Genomic DNA, 27,078 nt, shown 5'->3' with positions numbered 1-27,078 from the left:
GACAAGGGGGCGGTCACTGTCAACACACCAGGATCACATACCTCACTCGACTCCTGTGATCTCCAGCTAGAGAACGCAGAAGAAGTGGGCCCAGGGGGACTGACCGCACTGTCCCCAGGTAGGGCCAGCCAGGGGCTGCCACTAAGGTTTGTGGGCCCAGTGGGATCAGACCTAAAGAACTTTCTCTCTTGAAGTGCTGAAATCCACTTTGTGAAATCTTCTATTTTATTTCAAAATACCTCTGGGCTAAAGAAGACATGTCCGCAGGTTGTATTCAATCCCTCTGCTTTGTCCTGTGTACAAGAAGGTCCCTAGACCCACTGCAGGGCCACAGCCCTGGGTTTAAATCAGAGTGGAATCTCTGCAAATAACATAGATATTAAAAATGCCTTCCACAGACTTGCAGCCAAATGGACCTTTCTGCAACTGCATCCTCACAATTCACCTCCTAGGCCCTATGGCAGAAGCCTCTACCAACCACACTAGATAAAATCCTAAGTCAGCCTATCGCTCAGAGAGGAGCCTTCTTCAGACTTGGGGCCAGAGAAGTGGATAACTGAGCTGAGAGGGAAGACTCATAAGAAGACCCCATAAGACTCTAAGGTCTTCTGAGAGGAAGACAGTGTCTTAGGGAAGGAAGAGCCCACACAAGGGGCCTAGGCAGCCATGATTTTGGAAAGTTCCAAACAAGGGAAGGCTAAGGAGGGAAGAGGCTGGCAGGGTGGAGGAGCGGGGACAGATACCAGGACCCTGGGTTGGGTTCTCAGGGTGACTGGCAGGTAGCCGTGGCAGCAGTTTGGAACAAGAGCAAGGGGGCCAGGGGAGGTGGGTGCGGTGGGCGCGATCTTCCAGAAGCTTTCCTGACCACGTGCACCCCCCACCCCCGCGCCCCACTGTGGCAAGAACTTGGAAGGAGATTGCCTCCTGTGGCTGCAGACCACATCTCCTGGAGCTTTGCTCAAACCCTGATTTCCCCAGCACCCAGAGCACCTGGAGCGAGCACTTCTCCAGCAGGCTGACCCTGGGCAAGCAAACAGGCTCCTGGGGCCAGGGGAGATTCCAGAACCTTCTGTAGCTCTCCCCTGCCGTCCGTCTCAGGCAGCTCCCTCTCCTCGAGTGTCCCTGAGCCACCAGAGGTGCTGCATCTCCCACCAGAAGAGGCGGCAAGCCTCCTGGGCCAGCACACAGGACACGCAGGCTCAGGCTCCCTCCCTCCTGCCCGCCTCTCCTCTCGCGGCATCAGGGAATCGAGGCCAGGGGGTGAGGAGGCAGGGGGCCCCCTGCACATGGTGAGGAAGTGACCAGGCACGGAGTCCAAGCTCAGGTCAACGTCAAGCCCAGGTTCTTGATCGCCATGTGGTCCCTACAGGGGCCTCTCTGATGCTCTCCTGTGGGTCAGTCACCCTCCCAAGTCTGCACCGTGGCCTAGAAGGTAGGCCCAGAGCCATGCTTGGTAAATGCCCTCCCTGCTCCCTAGAGCAAAAGACCTCATGCAGGTCTACCCGTGCACCTGCTAGATGGCTTCTCCCCTGCAGTAAGTCAAGCCTGTGGAGATTATTTCATCGTTTCGCCTTTATCAGAAACATATCATTAGAGAAAGATCTGGAGACAGAACAGGGGGAAGAAATAGCTGATCCCACCATGCCAACAAAACCCCATCTCCATTTGCATGGCTGCCCTCCTAATCTTGGTCAACAGGAAAGCTCCTTTGCTACCACTGCAATGCCGAGAGAAATCCAGATGTGCATCCTGCACCTAGCTAGGGACAATCCCTCCTGTGACAGCTGCAAACCGGCAGGTGACCCTAGTGAAGAGGGTCTTGTCCAGTCTCCTGAAGAGTGTCTTATTTCAAACAGACCTCATGGAAGGTCAGCTGACAGTCTGGGTTTGGCTGTAGGGATGAGGGGAGGAGAGACAGGCCCCTGCCTGAGGTTTCTGGTCTCTGAGGCTGTCTTGAGACAAGTGAGCTTGATCCATGACTAGACTACTGTTATCTCTTTCGGTTCAGCCATCAAGAGAATCCATAATGAACGGTTTCCAGGAAAACTGCGCCTCATTGGAATAGCTGCAGGAGAGGAGAGGCAGAAGAAATAGGAGACAGCTTTCCCACACGCTGCTGCATCCATCGCCCGGTAGAGAGGCTGCTGCGGCCACGATGGATGGTTCACAGAGCCCTGCTCCCTTCCCCGGGCACCCCTCTGTGCCCTGGCAGGGGCCCAGCAGCATGGGGCGCGGCAACCACTTCCACACCTGCCCAGCCTGCCACAGTCAGTCAGCCTCAGCGCAGAGGCTCTTCCTGTGGCTCCATCAGCATCTGTTCCCCGAGCGCCCCTCCCCCTCTACAGGCCACAGAGAGACCCCCTGGGCTGGCCTGGGGTGGCGGGGGTGAAGAGGAGCCTCAGCCTGGCTGTAGAGGCAGGCCCCACAAGCCCCAGCCAGACCTCAGCCACTACTGAGGCTTGTGGAAACCTGCTCCCCATCACTCAGAACCTCTCCCACGGCAAGACGACAGCAGGGACCTCTGTCCGCCTTTGCAGGGGCTGACCAGCTCAGCCCCCAGCTCCTGACAGATAAATCCGCTCAGCACTTTCTAGCTGGGTGATAACTGACACTGTCCTGGAATCAGGAAGAAATGTGGGGCCATTTGGGGCTTTGAGGCAACAGTCATTCCAATGAATGAATACATGTCAAATAAGAAGTGTCAGGGCTGTCCTTTTAGATGTCAGCTGTTCAGACAGATTTATGTCCAGTCGATGTGGATTGAGGACGACTTCAGGCCAGTGGGATCAAAGAAAACCATTACTGCAGTTGGGCAATTAATGTAGTGGAGCTTCCCAGCAGCCAAAGCAAAAGAGGGAATTATCCTTTGTCATAAGAGTCTTTCCATTCTGCCAAATTCATTTGTAGATGAATCTTATCCAGACACCAAATTTAAAAATCAATTTGACAAGAAAATCTTCATATGAAGAGCACTGATTATTACAGTGAAAGTCTCTAACAAGTTTCTGCAAAAGATACAGAGATGCTGAAACACATGTTTTTAAAATGACTCTCCAGGACTCCCCCGGTGGTCCAATGGTTAGAACTCCGTGCTTCCAAAGTAGGGGATGGTGCAGGCTCGACCCCTTGTCCAAAAAGTAAGATCCTGCATGCCACATGCATGGCCAAAAACAAACACAATGAAATGAAATGACTCTCCAAAAACTGAAAGGTGTATTTACATCCATTGGGAGCAGGTTATGTCTGGCTGGAGCACGCTACGGGGTAAAGGTGAGCTCTCGGTGGTGGTGCCAGGATGGAGCATCATGAACCTGGAGATGTCACAGTTAATATGCCCACTAGAGCATAGGCCCTCTCTCCCTCAAGTATCAGATGTCACCCCAGGGCTTCTGGCCAGCCCCACTCACCAACCACTCATGGCTGAGTTCTCTGAAGAGCACTTGTGCCCACATTCTGACTTGGTGATGAAAACAGGGCAATGAGAGCTGGAGGCGGGCAGGGAAGGGGCTCCCCCAAGGACCCGCTCGAGGCACCAGCTCAGGGTTTCCTATCGGGATGGGAGCCCACGCTGGTTACGGAGATGGGAGCTGAGCACCTGGTGATGAATCCCCGCCCACAGCGGGGAGTCTCCGAATCAATCTCTCATTGCTGAGGAAGCGGAGAAGATGGGTGGGGAGTGGGGAGAGGGACAAATATAACCAGGTTTCAAAAGGGAAGGCGGTGGAGGCTGGGACAGGGTGAGAGCTGCGTCAGGGAAAAGCCGCAGGTCTAAGCACGGTGGTTCTGTGAGCGCAGGACCATCAGGCAGGGACGACGAGGTCAGAGCTGATGCCAAACTGAGCTCGCGCCGTGCGTGTGTGTGCGTGTGTGTGAGCTCGCGCCGTGTGTGTGTATGCGTGTGTGTGAGCTCGTGCCGTGCGTGTGTATGCGTGTGTGTGAGCTCGCGCCGTGCGTGTGTATGCGTGTGTGTGAGCTCGCGCCGTGTGTGTGTGTGTGTGAGCTCGCGCCGTGTGTGTGCGTGTGTGTGAGCTCGCGCCGTGCGTGTGTGTGCGTGAGCTCGCGCCGTGTGTGTGTGTGTGTGTGTGTGAGCTTGCGCCGTGTGTGCGTGTGTGTGTGAGCTCACGCCATGTGCGTGTGTGTGCACACGTGTGTGTGTGAGCTCGCGCCATGCGTGTGTGTGTGCATGTGCGTGCGCGCGCGTTTCTTGCAGATTCATATACTAAGGCAATGCTGTGGGAACAGCATGTGGGCTCTAGCAAGGACTAGACAAATGCATTACAGTTTTGAGGACAAAACAGAAAAATGTGGCCCAAACGCTGTGTAATTAGGTGGATTCACAGTTCTTTGCATTTTAAGATCTCTGAGATCAGAGGTGTCTTAGCGCTGCTTCAAGCCAGGCCCATTGAGATACATTTGTCTCTGCTTGGAGATAAAACTGGTACCTCTCTTATTTTTAAAAATAATTTTATTATTTATTTTCTTGGCCCTGCACCACACAGCATGCAGGATCTTAGTTCCCTGACCAGGAATCCAACCTGCACCCTTTGCATTGGCAGCTCGGAGACTTAACCACTGGACTGCCAGGGAAACCCCAGCCTCTGTCTTCGAATAACTCATAAATTATCAGTGAGGGAACCTGATAGTCCAACCCAGAGTTTCACAAGTCCACGGTAGGTGCCACGAATCAATGGGTTTGATGCTGATGAGAATAATAAACTCAAAATTGACCTTCGGCTGCACCATCAGGAGCACCCAATCCAAAACCTGAGAGATGGTTTCACTCAACTCTGCCTCCGCTGGTCAGGCAGCTCCTGGAACATTCTGTCCAACTCCACACCCCAGAAGGAGTTGGCAGCTCCTCTTAGGGCAGCAAATCAGAGTAAACATGTCTGGAGACCCAGGCCTTGTGCTCCCCAGTCGTAGGGCCCGGAGCAGCCCAGCAGGATACATCAGCTTGGAAAAAGTAATAAACTGGAGAAAGTATTTTAATGTGATAAATGCTTGTAAGACTTGTGGAAAAGGAGAAAGCTACTGAGAATCTGGAGTGTGCTTAGTCACTCAGTCGTGTCTGACTCTTTGCAACCCGTGGACCATAGCCCACCAGATTCCTCTGACCATAGGGATTCTCCAGGCAAGAATACTGGAGTGGGTTGCCACGCCCTCCTCCAGGGGAATCTTCCCAACCCAGGGATCAAACCCGGGTCTACCCGCATTGCAGGTGGATTCTTTACCATCTGAGCCACTAGGGAAGCCCAAGAATCTGCAGGGCAACCCAAAAATGAAAATAAAGACAAAATCCCACCTGATAACTGTGTCATGTGAGCCACAGTGAAAAATTCAAGGGGGGGTTACTGAGGGGGTGAGTAGCTTGGGAGAAGAGACAGCGGCTTCAAATCTGAGAGGAGCGGCCATGTGACCAAGCGATCAGACTGTCCTCTGTGGTTCCAGCAGGAAGAGCAGAGTCCCAGCAAGGCAACTGTCTCCACCCCCAGAATGGACAGTCCAGAGTCTCCTTCTTGAAAGGGAAGTCGGAAGCAGAAGGTGTTAGCGGGAGAGGCCACGGGACCTCTAGGGTGCTGTGCCGTTTCCAACCCGAGATAACATTTTATGACACTGGATGCAGGTTTTTCTCCATTGCAGTTGTTGTAATGGTTATATCTGAAAACAGTTGCTATTTTATGACCTCCAGGAAGAAACAAAGGTCTAAAATATTCACAGTTCCCAGGAAAAAGAGATAAGGGGCCATCTGCTGGCTCCCTCACACCTGACCTTGGTGGGTCAATATTAAAACTACCAGGACGGGCTGGGCACTGGCTACGGTGGGGAACAGGGTCGGAGAGGAGACAAGCTTCCTGTAATCTGGTGCAGGGTGCCTCCCTTGGTTCAGCAACACTGCAGAAGGCTCTGGGAATTCAACCAGCCCCAAATGGGTCAGGGAGGGAGAAAAAGGTATACTGTGGTTACAAACCAACGGCTCCTCCCCAGTCTACGTCTTTGAAACTTCTTAGTTTTCCCAAAGTTGCTCTAAGTCTCTACTCAAAAGTCATCCCTCATCAGTGCTTGGAAATACCTTTTGCACTTTACTGATGTCTAACTCATCCCAGGTAATTCCTCAGTGAGCTGGCAAGCCTTGAGTTTAAGGCAACAAAGGAGGAGTTTGGTGACCGGTGTTTTCCATCAATTCTCACCACTAACTTCCCAGGTTGAGTGCACTACAACCAAACGCTAGAACTGACTAGGCACACCCCATCCTTCCATGAGCAGCTGCACTTCTTTTTTTGGCCACACCTCAAGGCAGTTGGGATCTTAGTTCCCCAACCAGGGATTGAACCCACACCCCTGCAGTGGAGTCCTAACCACTGCACCGGCAGAGACATACCAGCTGCAGTTCTTTAGTTAAAGAATGGCACTGACAATTCAGTGACAGTTGGGTTCCACCTGGATACAGACGGACTTGGCCTTCCATCCTTCTGGGTAATTTGGCAAAATAACTGCCTCCTACCCGAGCCCCTGGCACAGAGACAGCCGCACTTTACTGAACTGAAATAGGCTCCTGAAAAAGATCTGATCCTTGGTCCTCTCCTAGAGCCCAAGGCCGGCGAGCGATGGAACTCAACAAACGTCCATCCTCTTTGAGCTCGGTGCTGTGCCCTGGCAGCCCAAAGCAGGGCCAAGACAAAGAGCCGTGCGCACTGGCCACCTGTGCCTTCTCAGAACGGTCAGCTCTGAGCAAGTCCTCCTGGACGCGGGATCACGTGGCGGCCTCGGGGAGCCCTCGGCTTAACACCACGAGTGACCGGCACCAGTCAGCCGTGACATTGTCATCTCTGGCTGGTGGTCAAGGTGCTCTGCCGTCTGGAGCTGGTCAAGGCTGCTCATGCAGCTCTCCAGTGGCCACATGCAGAGGGGACACTGCTCTCAGCTAAAAGCAACCCCACATAAGCATGAGGATGGTGGTTTCTTCAAGACAGAACTTTCCCATAATCAGACTACTTCCCTCTCTCTCTCTCCCCCATCCCTCCCTGTCTCCCTCTCTCTCTGACACATACTGGGCCTTTGCTAACACTTTCTTCATTTCCTTATACACACCACCCACCTTCCTCTGGCTAAATCTCTTGGCACATCCAACCCCTGCTCTGCAACGTGGAGAAATCTGAAAATTGTGGTTGTGTCACGCTGGTGTTCTCTTTAGGTCATCGGTGGCCTTTTGAAATCCTCCCTGGTGTTGAAATACATTTAACAATATTTTTAAAGCCTATCTAACTTATCTGAAGAAAACAGCCCCCAAAACCTCTATGCAGCAAGCTTTACAACAGCAAAAGCAAAGTGAAAATAAACTAAACAATCAACAAGAAAGTCGTGTCAATTTTGCTGTTAATCCTGGCACTTCACTGAAATATGACAGAGAAAATGACAACATGGCACTGTGAAAATGCTCATGTTAAATGAAAATGGAGCAGAAAATGAAAAACCAAGATGTAATATTATATTCTCCCTGTAATTAAAACTATGTAAAAATAATGCAGGACAATGCCACAGTTATCCTGTCTGCCTCACACTGTTCTTATAAGGATCAAACGAACTAATAAAGCAAACCAGAAAAAAGAAAAAAAGTCAAATGGCTAAAGTACCGTTCGAATTCTGAATGGTATCTGTATTAGGCATGTGAAGAGTGTTCAGTATACGAACCGACAGGGCAATGGGAACTTTAAAGATCTCATCAGTATCAGAGACCCTGGAGAAAACGGCCACTTCCAAAGTTCTGCCTGATGATTTTCAAATGCCCTTTGCTTTTGTTTGTGTCAACAAGTGTAGACAGAAATTCAGTGACAGCCATTGGTATTAATGGTCCTCTCATTCAGAAAATCTTTTAAGAAAGCAAGAGTTATGCTTACAATAAAGGCTTTGCTTTACTTGAGTGAGACAGAGAGGAAGGGAGAGAGGGAGACAGGGGGTGGGGAGAGAAAGAAGAATCTACTTTAAGAGATTTTTTATCAAGCTCAGGTCAGATTCTGTAGCACGAGGCTATACACATTGGTGACCACCTGGATACAAATACTTAAATACACTGAAGATTCTCGACTCTCAGAGAGATCTTTCCCAGCTTCTCCGTGTACACATTTCCTAATACCCCAAAGGGAGAGGAATACAGCTCAGGTGTCTATAGTCAAACCATTCCCTTCAGCCCGGCAGCTTGACGAGTGTGCAAGGCCAGATATGTGCCGACGGGGGAGCGGAGCTCAAGGGTTCCCTCCATCAGTCCTCTATGTGATGCTGCACATCAGGTATTTCTGTTACTATTTTCTGAATCCTTTAACTTTTACCCTTTTATTTTCCTCCTTCCCCGTACGAACCGCAGTTCTCCTGTACCAGCTTCATCCTGACTTCCTCATGTCTCTGTTTAACCCAGATTTCTTCATCGAATGCCTCTCAAAACAGCCATCTTCCGGCTTCCTTATGGTTCTGAGTGAGCGGAGTAATTAAGCACACACTCCATCCCATCTCACCCACTGAGTGTGGCTATAAAACCTGGGCAGGATGGACAGGGCAGCTATATGAGGGCTCTGCAAAGCAAACAGTAGCAGGCTGAGGAGGGAAGATGACCAGAATTTGAAGCCCCGCCATAGTGAGGGTGATTCTGCCTCCTCCCGACTCCAGGACCCCAGCCGGGACTGCATACAACCCAGTACCCAGAAAGAGGCCTCAGCAGAGCTCCAGAAGCCGGGTGCTGGCGTGCGGAGCAGGGAAGGGGTTGCCTAATTCTCAGAGGCAGTGGGCCCAAACCCGGGGCTTTTCCTTTCCCATGCTTCTGTCTTCTTGGTGTCCTCATATCCCAGTCCCCAGCAACCCCCCAGCAGCAGAGGGGTCCACAGGTGCCTAAAGCTTTGAGGCAGGGAAGCTTCCTTTCCAACCGGAGGAGCTGAAGGAGGTGAAAACCCCACTGGACTTTTCTCTCTTGGTCGTCCTCTTGCTTAGTCACGGATGTGAGCTAAGTCCCAGGAACAGTGTAGCAGAGCAGGAGAAATAAGGCCCCTCCTTCCAGGCTGAAAAGCCAAAGAAAGAGGCATCTGGAACTGGAAAGGGCCGGGGAGACAGTGGAGTGGGAGACACTCAGGAGAACAACCCCATAAAGCGGCGTACGAGTGCTCCCGGGATCAGCCCTGAGCTCAGCATGTGCAGATACAAGCGTGAGAGGCATGCTGTGGCCTTGGAGTACCAAGCCTCAGGAGAGAACGCGGAATCACACTGGTGACACACACAGCAGAGCTGATAAGTATCATGAAGGCTTGGAAAACACAACTGACGCAGAAACCCACAGAGGGCTGGCGGGGACCTAGAATCTGAACTCACACAGGTCTAGTGCCTGCTGCAACACAGATGGCAACATTCTCCACAGAATTTAACAAGACCCGGAGTCTCATAACATAATATTCACATATTCAGGATCAACCCAGAACTGCTCAACATACAAAGAACCAGGAAAATCCTCGACTCACATGGGAAAGTATAATCAGCTGACACCAGTGCCAAGATGACAAAGTACTGGAATTAATTAAGACTTCCAAGTCATTATTATAAAGCATACTCAAAGGAGTAAGGAGGAGTGTTCTTGAAATAAAGGTAAAGACAAAAAGTCACAGCAAAGAAACAGAAGAAATGAAGTGGAATCAAATGAAAATTTTAGAAGTACAAAATACTGTAACTGAAAAAATTTAAACCACTAGAAAGGCACAATAGTAGGACGAATATGATAAAGGAAAGAGACAGTGAACATGAAGACAGATCAATAAAAATGATCTAATCTGAACAACAGAGAGGAAAAAAAAAGGTTTTTTAAAAAGTGAGTAGATCCTTGGGGACTTGTGGAGCAAAACTGAAGGGTCTAACATCTGTGTCACTAGAGTCCCAGAAGAAGAGGAGAAAGAAGACAGTACAAAAATATACTTGTTGGCCGTGCCCTCCACAGTATGATGTCACTGGGCAACAGACACACGGATCAGTGAATCAGGACAGAGCCCAGAAACAGCCCCACACAAGTAGAGCCAACTGAGTTTTGACAAAGATCCAAAAGCAATTCCATGGAGCAAGGACAGCCATTTCAACAACAAATGGTGCTGAAACAACTGGACGTCCATGAGCAAAGAAATAAGTAAATAGATAAACCTTGACCTGAAACCTTCACACCTTGTTAAAGTTATCTCAAATGGATTACAGAACAAATGTAAAACTATAAAAACTTATCAACTGAAACAATGTGAAGAGTTCTAAGATATGACATTTGAAAGCACAGTCCACAAAAGGAAAAGTTGATATACTAGACTCCATAAAAATTAAAAATTTTTCTCTGTTAAAAACACTGTTAAAAGAAAAGACAAGCTAGAGACTAGGAGAACATATTTGCAAATCACATATCCAATGAGGGATTTGTATAGAGAAAACAGGAAGAACTCTCAAAACCTAACAGTAAGAAAACAAGCCAACCTAACAAGGGGCAAAAGAACATACATTTCACCAGAGGTGATACAGATGGTAAGTAAGTACATGAAAAGGTATTTGACATCATTAGTCATGAGGGAAAGGCAGATTAAAACCATGGTGAGCCACCAATTGGGGTTTCCCTGGTAGCTCAGCTGGTAAAGAATCCACCTACAATGTAAGAAACCCCAGTTCAATCCCTGGTCCGGGAAGATCCCCTGGAAAAGGGACAGGCTACCCACTCCAGTATTCTTGCCTGGAGAGTCCCATGAGGGATCCCTCCTGGGGAGGAGGGATTCCTCCTCCCTAGAGGAGCCTGGAGGGCTACAGTCCGTGGGGTCGCAAAGAGTCACACAGGACTGAAGCTACTTAGCACAGAGCCACCAGTTACATACCTGCTAAAGTGGCTAAAATAAAAAATATTAGTCACATCAAGTGTTGACAAGAATGCTGAGCAACTGGGACTCTAATATACATTGTTGGCAGGAATGTAAAAAGGCTTGCCGACTGTTTTGGTTTTGCTTTTTAAGTAAACTTTGACATTTTAGGGTAGTTTTATATTTACAAAAAAAGCTTCCTTGGTGGCTCAGATGGTAAAGAATCGGCCTGCAATGCAGATGTGAATTCGACCCCTGGATTGGGAAGATCCCCTGGAGAAGGGAATGGCAACTTATTCCAGTATTCTTGCCGGCAGAATTCCATGGACAGAGGAGCCTGGTGAGCTACAGTCCAGGGGTCGCACAGAGACAGGCATGACTGAGCAACTAACACTTTCACTTTTTTCACTTTACTGTAGACCTACCATATACCCCACATCACTTTCCCTATTGTCAGCATCTTGTATTAGTTAGGTATATTTGTTATTATTCATGAATCAGTATTAATACATTCTCATTAACTGAAATACATACTTTATTCATATTTTCTCAATGTCTTCCTAATGCCCTTTTTCTGTTCCAGGATCCCACATGACACTGTCATCCTGTCTCCTCAGGCTACAACAGTTTCTCAGATTCTCCTTGTTTTTGAAAACCAAAATTCTGAGGTGTATTTCTGTGTATTTTGTAGAATATGCCTTAGTGGAGACCTGTCTGGTATTTTTCTCATGGTTAGACTGGGGTTATGGGTGTTGGGGAGGAAGATCCCAGAGAGAAGGTACCATTTCTATCATAGCATTTCAAAGGCACACACTATCAACATGACTCCTCCCAGGCGACCTTGATCATCAGGCTGAGGTCACACTTACCAGGCTTCTCCACTGAGAGTGCTCTCTTGTTTATCTCCCTTCCCAAACTGTGCTCTTCGGAAGGCGTCGCTGTGGGCAGGCCCCCTTTAAGGAACGGGGAGTTATGCGCCAAGCCCTTCAGGGTGGAGGATATACAGACATCATGTGGAATTCTTCTGGATGGGAGATTTGGGAAGTTTCTTATAAACATATACTTATCACACCCATCCACTCCTGGATATGTATTTAAGAGAAATGAAAACTCAGGGTCACACAAAAATCTGTACACAAATGTTTCTAGCAACTCTATTCATAACTGTCCCAAACTGAAAATACCCCAAATGTCCTTCTCCAGGTGAATGACTAAACAAACTGTGGTGTACCCATACTAGAGTCGACCTCTCAGCAATAAAATCCCACCACACGTAACACCCCGGTGAACATCAAATGCATGATGCCGAGTGAAAAACACTGTCCTTGGAATTTCACCTACACCCTGACTCCATTTATAAGACGTGCTCCAAAAGATGGGGGTCAGGGGCTGCCAGGAGTTAGGGATGGGGTGCAACAAACAACAAAAGGAAATGTGGGGGTGATGGAGAAAATATTTTGTCTCTTAACTGAATTCATGGTTACACAAATCTGTATGTATTTTAAAATACACAGAACTGTACTCCAAAAAAGTCAATTTTACTATTTGTTGTTTAGTCGGTCAGTCGTGTCCAACTCTGCGGCCCCATGGACTGCAGCACGCCAGGCTTCCCTATCTTCCACTCTCTCCCAGAGTCGGCCCAAACTAAATTTTACTCTATGTTAATTTTAAAAAAAGAGGTGGAAGCAGTGAGCCGAGTGCCTAGAACAGGGGCTAATAAGTAAATAGTAGTTCCCTTCTCTTATAAATGGAGAAGGAAATGGCAACCCACTCCAGTATTCTTGCCTGGAGAACCCCATGGACTGAGGATCCTGGTAGGCTACAGTCCATGGGGTCGCAAAGAGTCGGACACGACTGAGTGACTTCACTTCACTTCTCTTATAAAAAGTGGGGCCCCAGAGCCCCCAGGCCCCACAGCTCCATGGCTGACGTTCATGCAGCCTACTGCGTGCCCTAGATTTCTTGGTTTGGCAGGTAGCTGTGTCCACATTTCTCCCAGGCATCCATTTGGAACCACACACCCTTCCTGACAAACAGGTCTGGACCTGAATCCTTGGAGAACAGGGTCAGACAAATCAGTCCTTTCAATCCCTGTGCCAGCTGAGCTTACGGGACACCACCTGCCTACACGTGGGCCACCCGTCTTCTGCAGGCAGACAGGGTCAGACACGTGAGACAGAAGGTGGAGAACTGGGCAGGTCCTCGATCCCAGGGTCCCTCATTTTTCCATAATTTCTCATCCTTTGTCTATGTGGAGGAAGGGGCCAAGTAGGAAGAAAGTACTCTGGATCAAGTCAGTTTGGTTTTAAAACAAAACAGGTTAGGCAATGCTAGTAGAATAGCCACATATCACAGGTGTGGATAGGCAGTGAAGACACACAGTAAGAAAAGTTTAATGAGAGAAAAACTCACAGAGACAACTCTCCCTGGATTCTCTACAGGAAGCGCAAATAGCCAAAGACCAAAGTAACGACAGTCAAGTTAAGAGCAACTCCCTGCATCAGGGAAAGCGGGCGGTCGCAGTGCGAGCGCCTGGCCCACTGGCCTCCCCAGGGCTGCGCATGGCTCCCCCCGACCAGCCAGCGTCTCCTTTCCGAGCCCCTCCCTCAGCCAGCGGCCACTGGAGGATGTGCCTCACCCGTAGGGGGTCCAGTCACGGGCCTGAGACAAGTACAAAAGCCCAAGCTGGACATAAGGATCAAGGTCAGCCACCTGGAGGAGCTCCATTAAGCCCAGTGAGCTGACCACTGGTCTGAGAAGGTCAACAGAGCCTGAAGAGGCTGGAAAAGAGGCCCCCTGTGCCCCCAATATGCGAGGCAGGACTCGGTCCCCTCCTCTGCAGTAACAGTGACTCGGGATCACTGAATCTTTGAAATGGGACTCAAATTTCAAGAGCCCCCGCAACAGTCTTAAAATAGAGTCATGGGCCCTCTGCTTAAGAACCAAATATAAGGATCCGCTCCCCAGAGAGCATGCTCACTTTGCTCTAAGAGCCTGAGCGGCTCTGGGAGCACCCCGGCCCCTCTCCACCCACCCTTTCCTGCCGAGGAAACGTCGGGGAGCACGTCTGTCTGTCAGAGACAATGCCTGTGACTAGGGATGGACCCCTCTTTCAGTGGAAGGAGCTGATGGGAGAGTTGGGGGTCTCATGCTTCTGCACACAGAAAATGCAGTCAAAGCTCCCCTCTGGGACCACCAGGGAGGGCCCTGGTCTCTGAGTCATCTCCTTGAAAGCCTGGGCTGGGTGACACAGGAGTCCCTTCCTGGGGACTCAGGGCTCCTGACTTGCACCCCGGGCCCAGGGTCACCTCCTTCCTTCAAGTTCACACTATGGACCCAGCTTCCTCATGACTGACTGGACGAGGGCTGAGCTGCAGAGGCCGCACCAAGTGTCCATGTGGAGAAAAGACAAGACTTCTTTCTGAGCCGCTGTGGTTTTCAGGAAACAAGAGACAGGCAAATGCTCATGCCTTTCTAAAAACATGAAGGTCCACGGAAGGCATCTGAGGCAGTTCAAGACACGTCAGTCACGCAGGGCAGAACTGCCCAAGAAAGAAGAGGCCAACTCTGTAGGGCGGCGTCTGCTCCTGGAAGCAACGTGGCCACCGCTCTCCAGGCTCGGCCACACCTGAAGCTCTGCCAGCCATCAGCCCACCCCTCCAACCGAGGCCCAGAGTTCAAGAGAACTGGGGCGATACCTCTGGGTCCCCTGCCAAGATGAGACAGGATGCCCACCTCCAGGCCTCCACCTCCACAGCTGGTTTTGCTTGTTCCTTCCTGGAGTGATTGGCCCCTGTTTGCCCATTCGTGTGGTTGGGGCGGGGGGTGGCGGGTGTTGGTTGTTTAATCGTGTCCAGCTCTTTGAGTTCCCATGGACTGTCAGCCCGCCAGGCTCCTCTGTCCATTGGATCTCCCCAGCAAGAATACTGGAATAGGTAGCCATTCCCTTCTCCAGGGGATCTTCCCAACCCAGGGATCCAACCTGGGTCTCCTTCATTACAGGCAGGTTCCTTTTACTGTCTGAACCACCAGGGAAGCCCCCATTTTCCCACTGCTGCCCCCTTACTGAGGAAACGTGTCTTCCTAAAACTCCACTCCAGACTCTCGTGTCAACAGGAGAGATCCCATGTGCTCTTTAGACTGAGTATTCCTGAAAACATGATGGAGGAAAGTGTCATCCCATCAAGAAGACCAGACCAGCCCTGCTAGGTTGTTCCAGTGACCAGAGAGACAGAGGGACAGAGAGAGAGCCAGAAACAATGAGACAGACGGACAGACAGAGAGAGGGAGACAACGGGGTGAGACAACAGTCCAGCAGTGCGGGACCTAATGACAGAGCATCATCGATTCTACAAAGAAGTCTGAGATGTGAAATCAGAGTCTTTTATCAAACCTTTTCAAGATTCTTATACCACTCATGATAGAAGCTACACACAACTACATTTTTCTAAAAATGTTCTCCCCTTGCAAATTTGAATTTGAATGAAAGGATGGCATTTGCAGACATCACAAAACAGACACTGCTCCCACCTCTCAGCAAGCACCGGAGACGTCCGGCCACACCTGAGCACTGCCGTGGTTCCTGGTGTGACGTGCCCTCCAGAAGGACTATTGCTTCAGCCAGCGACAATGGTATGAGAGAGAAAGCCAAGGTGACTTGGACTGTCCTTTTCCACAATGCTGTAACTATTATTTAGCACTTTTTAATAATTAACTAACTAATAATTACAATCAACACCCAGTGTATGCTCACGACACACCAAGCCCCGAGCTAGCACTCTATATGGAGAAGCTGCTTTAATCCTCCTGTAACACAGAGGCTAGGTTATTATTATTCCCATTTTATGGCTGAAGAAACTTGAAGGGTTAGAGAAGCTGTCTAAAGAGCTTTTTAGCTAAGTATTTTAAACTAACTGTCTAAAGCCACAGAGCTAAGTAAGAAAGTCTAGATAAGCCCCAGCAGAGTCTGGGTCCATGACCTTGCTGTAAGGCGAGGAGGTAACTGCTCACTGGGAGACAGATAAACATGCTCGAGCGAGCTGTCAGTGACCGGAGTGGATTACAGCCCCCTCATCAATCCCTACTGGAGAAGACAAGCTATATCTCTTCCTGTTTGGAAGTAATGCAGGCAATGTCAGATTAGCAGTGTGACGTTTTTTACAAAGCATTTAAAGAAGTTTTTTAATTCCTACTTTAGTAGAGACTGGCAAATACACAGAGCTTAGAGCTCTTCACCCACAAATACTAGGTTTTCCTATTAGTTACTCGGGGCCTTAATGAAAAAAAAAAAAAAAAACTGAACAATTTTAAAATAATAATAAAAGAACAAAAGGAGATGTTGGGCTTCCCTGGTGGCTCAGATGGTAAAGAATCTGCCTTCAATGTAGGAGACCCTGGTTTGATCTCTGGGTCAGGAAGATCCCCTGAAGAAAGGCATGGCAACCCACTCCAGTATTCTCTCCTGGGAAATCCCACAGACAGAGGAGCCTGGTGAGCAGTAGTTCATGGGGTCGCAAAGAGTTGGACAGGATTAAGCAACTAACTCTTGCAAAGGAGCAGAAACAAAACAATTATGTACTAAGTGATTCCAAATTTTATTTTACTCAAATAAAACCCCAAAGCATTAGTGTCAGATGAGACTTTAGATTTCTAGAAGACGGTGGGGGTTGGCAGACAGACAGAATGGGGAGGGGCTTCTCCGGCCGTCCAGTGGTTAAAGCAACGTGCTTCCAAAGCAGGGGTCCTGGGTTCAATCCCTGGTTGGTGAACTAAGATCCCACATGCCGCTCAGCACAGCCAAAAGATTTAAAACAAAAGAAATTTTTTTTTAATTAAAAAAAAAGAAAGGAACGGGGAGGCTGACAGGAAGCTCAGGGGAAAGGTGCAGACTCACGGAAGCCGCTCTGAGATGGGAAATGGTGACACAGGGAAGGGACGGGGTGTCGGCAAAGCTGCAGAGCGGCGCACAGGCAGCTGAGTCTGGAGCCCACACTTGTGCCCACAGCAGCGCCAGCCGAGTGAGACAGAGAGCCAGGGAGAGGAGCGAGCACTCCTGCCCCAGGGCTGGTTTGACATCTCTCTGCTCAGCGCCAAGTCCTGCAACTTTCATCGTCGAAGGCCAAGGACACAGCCGCGGCCTCTCATCTCAGATGGAGGAAGAGCCAGCATGACGGACGGAACGTGTTATCCTGTAGAGTTCAGGCCACGCGTGTGACCATTTATGAAGTCCTCACCAAGTCGTGGGAATTGTGATTAAGTCCTAGAGACACAAAGGTGAATAGGATATGGGCCTTCCTTTCCCAAACACCATCTAAGAAGAGACAGACATAAGTGAATGATTATAGCAAGGAGAAGCAGCGCTGTCCTTCCAGGATGTAGGCGTGAATGGGAGACCGGAAGCGGAAGCAGAAGCAGGTGATGCTGCCTGGGGAAGACCTGGACTGCACTGTTCGGGTCAAATCTGGTGGGAGCCTGCCAGCCAGGCAAGGGGAGACACTGCAGAGAAAACAGCACGGGGGACTTCTGATGGTCTAGCAGTCAGGGGGTGTGGTTCTACCCCTGGTCAGGGAACTGAGATCCTGCATGCTGTGAGGTGTGGCCAAAAAGTAAAAAGAAAGAAAAAAGAAAACAGCAAGAAGCAGCAGGTAAGAGACAGTAGTAATTCCCAACACACACACACACACACACACACACACACGAAGCAGCAGGCATGAGACAGTAATAATCCCCAACACACACACACACACACACGCGCGCGTGCACACACACATAGATGTTCAGACTTACTCAGACCTAGTCAGACGACTGAGGAGGAGAAAGATCATCAAGTGCAGCACAACGCCACTTAATGCTTGCAAGTATTCTCTAAAAGTGTAAACCTGAAACTTATCATCAATCCCTTTTCTACCCACAATAGTATGGGAGCTGAACTCTCTGATTTTGGGGGGTGTTCATATTTAACAAGAATTGAAACAGGTGTGATTCTGCACTGCACTCCCGCAGTGCAGTACATGTCTGTCTGTTTGCTTGAAAATGTAGATGGCAGATGCTGACTTCGAGGAAGGTGGCAAGAAATGGGTTTCTGCTTCTGCTTTGCTGCAAAGGTTTCCAAACAGCTTCCACGGGCGTAAAGCACATGGATCCACAGTTCTCAGCACGGGCTTCTCCAGACGTCTTCCCTGAAGAAATCTAATTCCTGCGGCAAACGTGGAGCGGCATTTTTTTTTCATCTCAAAGCCTTTAGCTGGAGGCAGTGCCTGTTTGGTCTGCCCTTTTAGGAAAAGAAATGCTAAGTAGCGGTGGGTTTACATGAAAGGGAGACAAGGGAATGAAAAGACGGGCCAGCACAGAACCTGTCAAGTTTCTGGAGACTAATAGCCTCCTTGACGTTACCAGAGGCAACTCAGAAACGCAGCCAACAGGAAGCCATGCTGATCAACAGCAGGGCTCCAGCAGCATGCATGCTGGATAATTCTCGGCAGTGGGGGCTGTTCTGCGCACTGGGCAGCATCCCTGGCCTCCACCCACGGATGCCTGAAGCACCATCTAGCTGTGACAAGCAGAAGGTCCCTAGATGTTGTCCCCAGTTGAAATCCCTGATCTAGATTAACTGTGAGCAGTAACAACACCACAGAGCCTCAATCCTGTTCACTGTTTCCTTTTGAAAATCTTTTTCTTGGTAGTATCACCGTCACCCCACAAATAAGCTCAGTAAAGAACTATCACGATGGGCCTGGTGACATACCCAAGTCCTGATATGAAGTAGTTACGGACCTACGAGAAACAGGAAGCCTTGTGCATGAAATTCCCCTGATTAAAGGAGGCTCTAAATGGCAGTGACTATTCAGTTGCCTCTGGGATGTGAAGAGGATGGAGACGTGGTTCATTTGTTCGGTCATGTGTTTGTTTGATCACTCAGCAAACATTCTTGAGCATCACAGGGTGCCAGGCGCTATGCCAAGTGGACAAGGCAAACAAGTCCAGGCCTCCAGGAGCATGTGCTCAAATCAGAGAACAGAGGTAAATAGGAGGCATCATGCTCCCCATCCTAAGTGCAGTGATGAATGAAACAAAATGAAACAAAAGCACAAGTGGGATAGGGCTGCAGCCACTGTCCCTGTGTGGTCATTGAGCCAGGGAACATGATTCACTCAAACTGAGATGTGCCAACCACACAGACCCCAGACTTAGTGCAGGAAGAGAATGTAAGCTGTCTTGTTAACAATTTTTTATATTGATTAGATATGTCAATGATCATATCCTGGGCATACTGGCTTAAATAAAATCTACTATTACAGTTAATTGGGACTGTTTCATTGACTTGTTTGTGCGGCTGCTAGAAGCTGAAGCCCACATGTGTGGCTCATCCTGCCCTTCTGTTCCTTCAGCCTGAGAAATCTCCACTGCCCACCAGCAGCCCAGCTCCAGCAAACGGCAAGTTCACAGGCTCTGTAGCGGGAATGAACTTGGCCTGGCTGAGGCTGCGGGGCTGCCACATACTAGGCAGGGGCTTGGGAGCCAAGTTAAGGAGTCGGGGAGTTTCATCCCAGGAGCACTTGGAGAGACCTGGAGGGTTTGCCTCAGGGGAATGCCACGATCTGATTTTAACTGTACAAAGATGCTGCGCTCTTTGTGGCTGTGCAGAAAAAGGACAGGTGAGGATAGAGAAGGACCACTGGGAGGGAGGGGTCAATCTCTGGGGTCCCTCAGGTTTTGGCCCCTTGGGGTGACCTGAGAGATGGAAGTCCGAGATGCTGCTTCCTTCATGGGGCACAAGGGTCTTATTAATTCCCTGTACATTACATTTGATTATGTGGACAACCTTTACTCCACAACAACAGGAAAATGAAATTTTTTCATCATCCAGATCGGGCCTCGGGCTCCTGAGAGTGATCCTGCTGCTTCTAGAAGTCCAACATAACCTGCCTCCCTCCAGAGAGGGAAGTGAACCAGCTTCCCTCCGTGAACTGGTTTCCTATTTCCTGTGCATCACCACAAGAATTAAGCTTTTCACTGTTCCGGTCTCACTAAATTCTTTGACTTCATTCTTGGCATTTACTATGAACACACAGTTCAGTTTAGCTTTCTTCTCTTGTGAGGATTCCCCCCCCACACACTTTTCCTGGGCTCTATTTTTACATCTTAGCTTCCCTGCTTCACCCCCAAAGCCCCTCACTCAAGGATGTCACCTGAACAGTAACCCTCCAAGCTCATTAACTCTGGCATTTTCCGTTTGTGCTGCTCTTTCGAGATTCTCCTTTTCCCCTGCTTGTTGGTCATCACTGCCACCGGTGAGTCATCAGCTCTGAGTCATGCCTGGCTGGGATGCAAAGGCCTCGGAGCACACCTGTCTGTGAAAGGCTGGCCCTTGGGAACACGGCCCGCACCCAGCACGAGCTTCCATACATGGATTCAGTAAGGAGGAGAAAAGACAATCCCCTTGACTCTCTTTTTTTCTCCTCCAGATTTACCATTTCTTTCAGCTTTTGGTGGAGATGATTCCCACAGTGCAGTGCATCTTGATCATTCACTTTGCATCTTCAGAGGCAGAAGAAAGTTTCCAGAATGAGCCCAGAAGGCCCCAAGGATGAGAGGCTTTTCTTCCATGACGTCCCTCCTCTGTCACGAGACACAGAGTGTCACCCCATGTGCCACGCTGGAACCACACTACCTTCTGAGAGCTACGAAGATACCACCAAACTGTGTGTAAAACACGGAGGATGGGCCCCACCCCAGACCAGGACATGGGAGAGATGAGCTGTAAACGCAGCGTGGTACTTGGACTGGACCTGCGTGAACCTGAGAGCCAGCGATGCCCTCACAGGCTGTGACAGGAGGCACACAGGCCTCCTCGCCAGGGCTAACCCTGAAGTTCAAGGCACCGGATCTGAACCCACAGATACCAGCTCTGCTCCCACACTCCTCCCTGAAGGCCCCACGCTCTACCATTACAGATTCCTTTTTTCCCAAGCATCTCCCTTCTAAATATAAAACTCTCGGCAGAGGTGTTGCCATCAGCTCTCAGCACCTCGGAACAGGCCAGCTTCACAGGCCCCCACAGCAAGGGGTCTGAAAAGGCAAGAGGCATGAAAAGTCAGGAAGGATGGGAGCGCAGCGTGCGGGATGCCACGGGGTGGGTGAGGGCGCTACTTGGGGACGTTAAAGGACATCTAGTCTCTGCAAAGAGACACAGAAATGGGCAGAGATGGTGCCGCTGGGGAGGAGACTGGGAAGCCAGGGGAGGGGAGGTAGAGACAGAAATCACTTTTCCCTGGACATCCTCCCGTATCATTTGAGTTTTGTACCATCTGCATGAATTACCCAGCCAACAAAAAATTAAATAGGGGAGGGGTGGGAATTGGGCTCCTGGGTGAGATGAAGCCAGCAATAAGAAGGTCTCCGAAGGCGAAGGGACAAGTTATATCGGCCGCTCTGCTCACAGGCTGCCCCGCTCTCACCACCCCCAACCCCATTCTCCCCGCCCAGGCCCAAATCACAAGTTTTTCTAGCAACTCCTACATGGCCCTTTGTCTGAACCTTTTGCAGGGTCAAAATCTGAGACACTGAAACTCAGAATTCTCAAACGCCTTACTTAAAAGCCCCTCAGAATCACTGGGAAAGCCCCACAAAGGAAAAATGTGACTGCTCTGATATTGTGGCCTCCAGCTCCGACCGGCTGCGCGAGGCCTGACATGGGAACATCGTGTCCAGCTGCATCGATTATCTCGCCGTCAGGGAGCCAACCCTCTGCCACAAGGGCAGAGACAGAAGTGTGCCAGGGGAGCAGTCATCCCCCCAGGGCCCCTTGGAGCCATAGGAGAAACTCCACATCCTGCCCCAGGCTGGAGCCAGCAGGGAGACCTCACCGCCAGCGGCTGAGGGAGAGGCCACGGGCTCTGCAGGCAGTCAGGAGGTTCGTGCGGCCCTGGACGACCCAGCGCGAGTCCCTCTGTGGCTCAGACCCTCCCTCTCCTCGCCCAGGACACACCTAGAGCACAAGCTGTAAGCTGCAAGTTGTAAGGATCACAAATGCTTTAGGCACAAACATCCAAATCCATGTCATTAGCCCGAAAAATAACCCGGCCCCTCCTGCCAGTTTTACCCCGTAAAATGTTACTGGCTCTCGAAGTTAGAAGGTGTTATGCTTTGAGCGCTCCGTGAACTGAACCACGTAAAGAGATGCTGAGGGACCTCCCTGGTGGTCCAGGGGCTAAGACTCTGCGGTCCCAATGCAGGGGACCCAGGTTCTAGATCCCACATGCCACAACTAACCATCCTGCATGCCGAAACGAAGACCTGGCGCAGCCAACTAAACAAACAGTTTTTTTTTAAGTCATAAAGTCATAATGGAATAGGTTGGGCCCCAAATCCAATTTGACTGGTGTCTTTATAAGAAGAGACAGGGAGACACACATGGAGGGAAGATACTGTGAAAACACGCATACATACACACAGACGCACAGGGAGAAGGCCATGTGACCACAGAGGCAAGGATGGGGGTCATGCAGCTGCAAGCTAAGGAACAGAAAGGATGGCTGGAAACCCCCAGAGGCCGACAGGGGGGCAGGAACAGATACTGCCTCTGAGACCCCAAGAAGGAACCAACCCTGCTGACACCTTGATTTTGCACATCTTGTCTCCTGATCTGTAAGAGAATAATTACCTCTTGCTTAAAACCCCCCAGTTTATGGTACAAAAATACTGTTACAGCAGCCCTAGGAGACTCATAAAGAAACCGATCTGGTTTTACTGTCTGTCTAAAGCTTAAAATTCTGTGGCCTGACAGTCAGCTGACCAGCCTACGGATAGCTGTCTCTAGTAAAAGAAGACTAACTTATTATCTACCAATGCAGCAATCCCTCTTATCTTTGACAAGGTCTGTTATAAAAATCATTCATTTAGAAAATATTTGTTGAGCACTTACTACATGTCAGGTACTCTTTGGGGCACTGTTGATACAATGTTAAATGGGGAGCCAACACTAAAAGCAAGTACACATATGGCCATTTCTGACACCAATGACGAAAGTAAAACAATATAACATGAGCGAAGTGGGTTAGGGACCAGGATGAAATTATTTAGATTGTTAGGGGAGGTCCCACTAAGCTTGTGATACTGGACCAGTGACCTGAATGACAAGGAGTCAGCCATGGGAGAATCTGGCTGGAGGAACAGCCAGTGTAAATGCCCTGAGACAGAGCAAGTTAGACCCAGTCAAGGCTCAGAAAGAAGTAAGGACTTTTGTTGAGGGAGGGAGTGGCAACTGATGAAGCTGGAGCAACGAGGAAGGTCAGTCAGTCCTTGCATAGTGGGCCCAGGTAAGAAGCTTGCATCTGATCCCACGACTACTAAGATGTCACTGGGGAGAGACATGACTTGATTCATAGTTGTTGGTTGTTGTTGTTGTTGTTTAATCACTCAGGGACTTCCCTGGTAGTACAGTGGCTAAGAATCTGTCTGCCAATTCAGGGGACACGGGTTCGATCCCTGGTCTAGGAAGATTCCATATGTTGCTGAGCAACTGAGTCTGAAAGTCACAACTACTGAGCCCGAATGCCACGACTGAAGCCTGTGTACCTGGAGCCTGTACTCCTCAACACGAGAACTTTCACCTTTGTCATTCCAGATCTACACATCCACTGATGTGCCCCAGACTGCCTTGACTTTTTAAAAACTGTTTTGTACCACTGACCTGCTGAAACAAACTCAGATAAACTCCTCTGGTGTCCTTTTTCAGATCTAGATGCTCAGATCTAGAAGATGGGATTCAAGTTTATTCTTCCCTAATGAGAACAGCTGTGCCCTCTTTAAAGGAAAAAAAAAGCATTGCCATAACGCAAACAATGCCATGTATAAAAAAAGCTAGATAAAACAAACAAAAGTACTGGGTCAACTCCTCAGGTTTCACAACCACTGCATTTTTCTTCCGGGTGGAGGACAAGGAAAATGATTATGGCAAGTGTCCCTAGAATTGCCTTGGTCTGTTGCATCACACGGCTGAAGACACCTAGACTATTAGGAAACTCTGAGCGCTTGAGCAAAACACTCCCTGTAATCATACTTCCCACTAGGTTTCTCAAGGATCTATAAACAAATCTGAGTACACGCAGACGCTCAAGCCGGGGGTAGAAGGAAGTGGTGGAGAGCACCTATGCCTGAGAGCCATGCTGCCTTAGCGAGCGGGGAAAGCAGTGGGAGACAGGGATGCTGGGAACCCTCGGGCCCTGGGATGTGTGTGTCATCGGCCCGCATCCTGCATCCCGCTCGGCAGAGCAGTGATGGGCCACTGCATCTGGTGTCAGACAGCTAGGCTGAACACTCTGCTTTGCCCCTACTAGCTAAGTGACCACGAGCAAGCCATTTAGCCTGTTTCCTCATCTGTGACATTTATGGAGATCAGTTAAGATTCTGTGTGAGAACCCTTTACAAATTACTCTGTGGTGTAAAAGTGAGGGGTTATCATTGGCAATTGGGATTTTTACTCCTCCCTTTGCAGGTCATATGGGTTGACTTTCCCTGACTTTCTCTCTTCCCAGAGAGAAATGCTTTTGATGTTTCTTTTCACCTGATTATTTTCTTTTGAGAGAAGAGGAGAAAAGAGACAGAGGCAGGTAGCATGACTCATTCCACCTTAAACCCTTCCTAAAAACTGTCCTAAAAGAAGTCCCCTCAGAGCCATTTTGTCACTGCGCAGTCACTCAGTCATGTCTGACTCTCTGCAACCCCACAGACTGTACCCTGCCAGGCTCCTCTGTCCTTGAGGTTCTCCAGGCAAGAAAACTGGAGTGGGTTGCCATTTCCTTCTCCCAAGGATCTTCCCGGACCAAGGATCAAACCTATGTCTTCTGCATTGGCAGGCAAATTCTTTACCACTGACCCACCTGAGAAGCCCTTCAGAGCCATTTGGGGGTCACCCCAAAGCAATTTACCTCCGAAGAACCAAAGCTACTGTCATGCAAAAAGGACCATGTCTAATATCTGTGGATATTCTACACTGTCTGGAAATCTGTAGCAAATTATTTAAGGTTTGTGATTTACTCAGGTCACTGGCTTTTCATTGGCCTTAGTTGCTGTGTTCTCAAATAATACAAACTATCTTCACATTAACCCACACATGCCATACATAAGACAAACACAGCAGAAAATCACAGGAATGTATTCCAGAACCAAATGAGAAGTTAGAGATAATCTGCTCAGTAAAGGGCATATGCCTGAGTCCTCAACCATCTTCATCTCTTTAATGGAAAAAGAACCTCATGAGTCAACTTTCTCATTGTGAGCTGATCTCAATAGCCGATCGCCCTGTGCTTCAAATGCGTAAGCAGTCCTATTTCTGCACCAAGTGGAAACAAAAGCCAGTGACAGCCCAAGGGAGAGATGGAACAAGGGGAAAACACACACTTCCAAACAGAACCACGGAAAGACGGAAAGGAGCGCTCACGTGTAATCCAACTGAAATTTTTCCCTTTGCTTAATTCAGTGTTAAGCACCTAACCATGGTTGCCCTGGTTTAGGTTGAGGGAGGGGGTGCCTAGAATCAAATGAGCGCCAAACCTCAGCTTTAGGTGACAATGGTCTGGAGGGTGGCCTGGTCCCTGAGAGCTGTCAGCTTGCCCCTAGCATTTACTCACCCCAGCAAGTCAAGCTGCACCGTCAAGCTCCTCACCTGTGCCAGCTCAGAGGTGGGTTCCTGCCCAGTCTGCAGGGGGCACCCTGGCCTCACACTTAACAGGAGTCACAGGAGCTGGCCAGTGCCTACTAATCAAGTCCTCTTCCTCCTCCCAAATCCAATCAGCCTACAACCCGGGGAAGCCCAGACCCTACGCAAGGCGAAACTCGCACCCAGCTCCAGAAAATCCCCCATCCTGTCCTTTCCAAGACCCTGGTCCCTGGGCCAGGCCACCCTGAAGCAGCTGCTCTCCACAGCGCGGGTACCGCGGCCCCGCGGCAAAGCTCCACTTGCTTCCGACCACCGCGGGGAGGAGGGGACCCCGGGGAGGCGGGGACCCCGGGGAGGCGGGCCGAGCCCTGCTCCTGTGCCCCCACACCGCCCCCGCTGCCACCTAAGAAGCAGAGGGGCAGCAAACTTAAAGCCCAGCACGCAGCACAACTCGCCAAGAGTCTTCCCTATCCCGGTTCGAGGAAGCCCCTCCCCAGCACGCTCGTCCAGGAGTGGGGGGGGTTCCTCCCCCCAAACTGGGGAACCAGCTCCATTCCTAAGCCACCGGGCGATACCGTCAGCCGCCAGGGATGGGGACACCTTTTCCAGCCGTCCCCCCCCCACCCCCGGGAGCACCCTGCTCCCCGCAAGGTGGACTCTTGGCCCCCTCTTCCCATTTCCTCACCTCTGCGCGAGCCGAGGCCGACCCCGCAGAGCCCCCCGGGGCCCCGGCCCCCACCCGACCACCCCTCACCCGCCGGTCTCCGCGCGCTCCGGCTGTCGCCCCTCGGAGAGCGAGTCCCCGCGCCGCCCACAGAGCCCGGTACGCCGTCCCCCTCACGGGCGCCAGCTGGCCCCCCGCCCCTCTCACCGCGGCGGGGGTCGGCCGGCCGGCCGGGCGGGCCCGGGAGCGAGCGCGCGGGCGGGCGCCTTCGGGCTCGGTGGCGCGGTCACTGCGCCGGCCTCGGAGCCGGGTACTTCTGAGGCGCCGGCCCGCGCGAGCTGTCAGTCAGCAGCCCGGGCCCGCCCCCCCGGCCCCCGCCTGGACTGCGCAGGCGCGGGGCGGCCCAGAAGCGGCGTCACGTGCTGGGGTGGGGCAGCCACCGGCACCCGAGGCTCCGAGGCTCCGAGGCTCCCCGCTGCTCCCGGGCTGGGGCCGCCCTTCGGCTGCAGGCGTGGTTCCCACCCCCCACCCCCACCCCCACCCCGCCCCACCCTGGGAGTACTCTTGGGGACCTCAAACAGAAAGTCGCCGCAACCCCGTTTCCTGGATCTGCTCAAAAAACTAAGGTGTTCTCCCGGGCCGAGCAGAGCTGGGGAGTGGGGGGGGTGCGTGCAGGCCGGTCTGCGGCCAGACGAGTGGATTATTTGGTGATTCTGGAGGTGGGGAAGCCCGGGAAGGAGGTATAACCCGCTTCGGGTTGCTTTACCCCGCCGTGGTGTCCGCACCTTTAAGACAAGGATCCCCTTATGCCATTTCCTGCTTGCCTGTTTCAGTTAGGCTGAAGCCTTGACATTAAGGAACGTACTTGTGAAAGAAGTCAGGCAAGGATGTATGGAACGGAA

At 50.5% G+C, this 27,078-nt stretch overlaps 1 protein-coding gene across 2 annotated transcripts in view; it reads right to left on the bottom strand.

Annotated features, from left to right (window-relative positions):
* Nucleotides 1-26,464, bottom strand: part of KIAA0513 (KIAA0513 ortholog) — a 51,353-nt gene extending 24,889 nt beyond the window's left edge. The window contains exon 1 of one of the 2 annotated variants that reach the window (XM_061138319.1): nt 26,384-26,464. The gene's annotated coding sequence lies outside the window, so the exon portion shown is untranslated. Of the gene's footprint in view, nt 1-11,722; nt 11,941-26,383 lie in introns of those variants that run through there. The other variant, XM_061138318.1, reaches the window with a different exon arrangement.
* Between the last annotated feature and the right edge of the window lie 614 nt (nt 26,465-27,078).

The sequence above is a fragment of the Dama dama genome, chromosome 4 (assembly GCF_033118175.1).
Source record: "Dama dama isolate Ldn47 chromosome 4, ASM3311817v1, whole genome shotgun sequence".
Lineage (NCBI taxonomy): Eukaryota > Metazoa > Chordata > Mammalia > Artiodactyla > Cervidae > Dama > Dama dama.
This window is presented reverse-complemented; position numbering and strand designations above follow the sequence as displayed.